Source organism: Dipteris shenzhenensis, chromosome 25, assembly GCF_047967505.1.
Source record: "Dipteris shenzhenensis isolate YYH24624 ecotype China chromosome 25, Dip_SZ_1.0, whole genome shotgun sequence".
Classification (NCBI taxonomy): domain Eukaryota; kingdom Viridiplantae; phylum Streptophyta; class Polypodiopsida; order Gleicheniales; family Dipteridaceae; genus Dipteris; species Dipteris shenzhenensis.
In genome coordinates, this window is record NC_141620.1 from 38,356,131 (window position 1) to 38,361,402 (window position 5,272).

A 5,272-nucleotide genomic window follows, 5' to 3' on the forward strand; every position below is an offset into this window, starting at 1 on the left:
GCTGGCACGTCGCCGCGAGCGTTTCTGTGCGTGTCGCTATTGGGCATGCCGTCGCTCCGCAACTGCAAGGCAATGCCTTCCCTAAGGCAAGGCAAGGGCTTAGAAACCCTTGTTATTGAGTTTAGGGCCTTTAGGCCCGTGAGTGGAGCGGTCAGCGAGGGGGGTAGAGAGAGAGGGGGGAATAGAGAGAGAACGAGAGAGATAGAGAGAGAGAGAGATAGAGAGAGAGAGAGAGAGAGAGAAGAGACGAGAGAGAGAGAGAGAGAGAGAGAGAGAGAGAGAGGGGGGGGAAGAGAGGGAAAGAGAGAAAAGAGAGAGGGAGGGAGGGGGAGAGAGAGAGAGAGAGAGAGAGGGGGGGGGAGGTAGAGAGAGAAGGAGAGAAAAGAGAGAGAGAGAGAGAGAGGGGGGGAAGAGAGAGAAAAGGAGAGAGAGAGAGAGAGAGAGAGAGAGAGAGAGAGAGAAGGAGAGAAGAGAGAGAGAGAGAGAGGGGGGGAAGAGAGAGAAAAGGGGAGAGAGAGAGAGAGAGAGAGAAGAGGGAGGGGGGGGAAAGAGAGAGAGAGAGAGAGAGAGAAGAGGGACGGGGGGAAAAAGAGGGGGGTTTGGAAAGGAGGGGGGTGGTGGAGGAGATGGAGGAAGGGTGGGGGGTGGTGGAGAGGTGAGGGGAAAGGGGGGTGGTGAAGAGGTGGGGGTGGGGGTGGTGGAGAGGGGAGGGGAAGGGGGGGGGTGGTGGAGATGGAGCGGGGGGGTGGGGAGGAGAGGGGGGTGGTAGAGATGGAGGAGGGGGGGAGGGAGGGAGGAGAGGGGGCGGCGGGGGGGGGGGGGGTGGAGATGGAGGAGGGGGTGGTGGTGGAGGGGGAGATGGAGGAGGGGGGGGGGGGGGGGGGAGGGGGTGGTGGTGGCAATGGCGGTGGAGGGGGGGGGGTGCAAGGTGGAGAAGGGGTGGGGGTGGGGGGGGATGGAGGAGGGGGGGGGGGAATGGAGGGGATGGTGGTGGAGGGGGAGGCGGGGGGAAAAAAAAGAAAAAAACTTGATGGACGGAAAACTTTGACAGAAATCCAAAGGCAGGAAGAGATGGTCACCTGAACGCTCTCTAAGTCTTTCTCGATGTAACGGGATTGTTGAGGACGAATGGATGATGGGTGGATGGCTAGGTTATCGCTACGAGATGGGCTCGAAGTAACTCATCATGTGAGGATGGGAGTAGGGTGGTGGTCGATGGAGAGGGAGGAGTGTCTTGCGTAGGGCTCGGAATGGGGAAGAGGATAGAAGCAAGATGTAAAAGAAGAAGAATGAGGGGGTGGAGTGGGTTTTTATAGGAAATGGGTGTAGGTTTAGGGTTAAACTCTAAACTCTTCCCGAGTCATAACTTTTCATGGTTAGCTCGGTTTGCTCTTCTGCAAAAAGATAAAATGATTGAAATTGCAAGCTCTATGCATTCGTGTCCACTACCTAGCCTGATTTACTTATCAAGTGGCTTATTTTTAAGAAATAAAGAAAATTTCTTAAGGTAGTAACCCAAGGTTGATGCTTAGGGTAGATATGTTTGGCTAGAGTTGGAAAAAAATTTACTCTCCTTGCCCTTGAGTGTTCGTTCATGAAAATTTGTAGTAGTTTGTTTTTTACACATACCTGCATATGTTTACTCGTTTCTTGAGATGCTAGTCTCCCTGGCAGTGGTGCCAAATGTTTGCTCTTCCCAACGGCTTCCGCAGGAAGAGTAGGGTATTCTCAATATGCAGGGTTCCGAGGCTTTTTGCCACCTACAGATATATCGGGGTTGTCGTTTGTAGTATACATGTAGCTTAGGACCTCGAGTCGTATTCCGGTGAGAGACGTAGGCTTAAGTGTGGTAAGCAAACATAGTGCATGCATGTGTGAAAGGAACGTGCATCATCATGGTTGAGGTAATGAAGGCTTTCACCTAAATTTTGATTACCCCTCCCCCTTTATGTGGAGGGCCAAGGAAACCTAGTTCGAGGTCGTGGTCCCAACTAGCCCCCCATCCTATTCAGGACACAAGACCAAGAACCACTTCCTGGACTAGGCCCCTCGGCCAAGACATGGAGAGAGGAGGATTTTTACCTCTTCTCAATCCACTGTTAGTGGAAAATGACACTGGCGGTTGGCATATATTTTGGGGCGGCAGTACTACCATCGGTAGTTTGAAGATTACTGCCAGTAGCAGTAGTACTACCGGCAGAAAGAAGAACAATACCGCCGGTTGTAATAATACTACCAACGCTAGTAAAAGTGCCGGCAATATGGTTACTACTACCACTAGTAATAATCTACCAGTGGTACTATTAGCACTACCGCTGGTAGTGTTCCTCTTACCGCCAGTATGTTTCCGATTTCAAGGTCAAGGCCACCTGATAGCATTAAACGAAGATTATAATCATGAATGCATGAAATACATCATCACGGCACATAATCACAAGAAAATTCATGTGATTACGTGAATATGCAATCCTTGAATATAGCGAGTGGCCAAAGGCCATGAGCCAGATTCCAAGGACTTTCCTCCCAGGAAAGTCCGACCATGATTCATCCCCCACGTGGGAGGGTAATACAAGGTAAAATTGTTCTCAAAGAGGCTAATTGTGGGCTAATTAGTCATTGGGAGAGGAGATTCCCATTCCTGATATGCCAAGATATGATGGCTACAATTAGATCTAGCCCAACCAAGGACTTTTACATGTGGACTGATGTGCCCCTTGAAATGGCTGGTGATTTTGAGTCTGCAAAAGTGCAGATGCCAAAGGCAAATCACCGCAAGAGGATTTTGAAAGTCCACTAGAAGAACATCCAATCAAAAGGGCCCAAACGTTTCCCAAGCGGATCAAGGATGCTGCTAGGGGTCAAAATGCTCGTAAGGAAAGTCGCTTCCACTACCTTATGGCTTGAGATCTAGTTAGTATGTAGGAACTTTTTCACAACCCTCTGGGCTGGTTCATTGTAGCGAAGGTCTTGATTAGAGGGTTTTCTTTTTGTGTGGTGATTGCTAAAATGCTCTTAGGGCTGAGTTCTTTGATGCCTGCTAGTTGCTTGGAGAGGATTGGAACATGAAAATTGGTCTTGATGATCACTCGCATAGCAATGGTGTCATCATGGGAAAGGAGAAGGAAGCTTGGGAGAATCTGCGTTTGACTTGGGATTCGACAAACTGTGCTGAGCTCGACCTAGAAGGACTATCAGGGTACTCCTAGAATAATTGTAGACAAGGTACCGATTTTAGGGCTGGTAGACTGGACATATTCTACAGCTCAAGTGAGGGGTGGTGGATGCAGGCCCGTTGGGGGGGAAGCTTATCTGCAGCACTGGTACTTCGGACCATGCCCCTGTGTTGTGGAGTTTCTCTATTCCCTTGGCAGTTGGGAGGTCCCTTGATGTGCCCTTTAAATTTGTGAATAGATGGATATTGAATAAGGAAGTATGTCATCATATTAAAGCTAAATGGAGGGAATGCACTCAGAATTTGGTGGATCTGTGTCTAGATGGGACATAGGGGTGCGGGGTATTCATTTACTTGCCAAGCAATGGTCCAAGCAGGAAAGGGATCGATTATATAGGGAGGATTCTCTGCTTTCTACAGTTCAAGAAGCTTTAGTTGCTGCTCCCCACAATGCAATCCTCTCTACCATGTTGGTTGAGTGTGAGCTTGTGAGTGTGAGCTTGCTATTGAGCCCTACCATCAAGCTACAAAGCAATATTATATCCACTTTTCCTTATGATAGTATTATAAAGCCTCCCTCCCCTATGCCCTTCATAAGTGGTCCCCCCCTTCTTTAATGCCCCTCCCTTTCCCCATGCGTGAGATTGCCCCTCCCCCTTCCCCCTCTAATAATTGCCCCTCCCGCTTCCCCCTTTATTTACTTCAAGCCCTCCCCCTTTATCCCACTCCCCCCTCCCCACAAACAAATTAATTAATTGCCCCCAACTTCAATCTGGGGTACCTATTAAGGAAATTGAGGTTGATAAGGTGGAAAAGGCAAGAATTCTATGTAGACAGTTCTGGTTGAGTGTGGGGGAATACCCCTCAAAAATCTCTTTCCAGTCTACCAGAAAACATATCCTGGAATCTATAGATAGGGTCCAAAATGAGAATGGAAATTTGGTTACTAATTTCTGGCATGTTGCTGAGGTGTTCAAGAAAGAACTTGCAGCCATTGTTGGTACTCAGCCTATCGTGGATACTAACTGGAGGGAGAGTGTGGATAGGCTGTTGACCTCAGTACTTGCTAGGGTATCAGATGAACAGAGAGCTAGCCTTGCTCAGCCTTTCTTAGTGTAGGAGTTTGAATATTCTCTTATGCAAATCAAAAAGGATAAGTCTCCTGGTCCTGATGGCTTCTCAGTTGAGTTTTTAAGACACTTTTGGAATATGCTAAAATTGGACTTAGTCAATGTGGCAATCGAGTGGGGGAGCCTTATTGAGGGTATGAATTTTGGGCTACTCAAGCTCTTTCCTAAGCGTCCTAATAGATTGAGAGTTGGTGATTGGAGGCCAATCACCGTGCTCAATGTCTCGTATCAAATAATTGTTGAAGCACTTGCTGTTACGGTTCAAAGTATATGCATGCAACAAGTGGACAAGGAGCAAAATGGTTTTATAAAGGGCTAGGATATTCTCAAAAAAATACTTAACATTTCATCAATTCTTTGGCTTCTAGAAGTGCATCGTGTTAGAGGTGGATTTCGACAAGGCATACGATCGGATTTCTTGGGATTTCATTTAAGTGGTGCTAGAGCATTTGGGTTTTGGAGATGATATGGTTAGAAAGGTGTGCACTCTCTTTGGCAATGCAGAATGTGCCATTGTATTTAGCAATGAGGAGTTGTTGGTAGGTCTAGTCTCTATAGATGAATGAGACAAGGGTGCTCATTGGCCCCTCTCTTATTTGTGCCATTTGTACTATGCCATTAATTGGCTTAATCAAGCATTGCCTAGATTGGTGGGGTTTGATGAAGGGATTCAAGTTGCCTTCTAGCAAATAGTTCAGTTTGCAAATGTTCGCTGATGATTTGATGACATTTGAGGAGTCGTCTAAACAAACTGTGGATTTCTTGTTTCATGTGATTTAGTGCTTATGCATGGCTTCGAGGTCTATGTGCAGTTTGAGGAAAACTTATGCCTTGCGAGTATCCTTAGATCCTATTCTAGATTGGTGGGCTGCCTCTCTATCGATAAATTGGCTTTTAAGAGGTCCGCTATCTAGGGGCCCTATTGGGCCTTGGGCTTACTCTCCGCCAATGTTTTAATTGTGTATTAGAC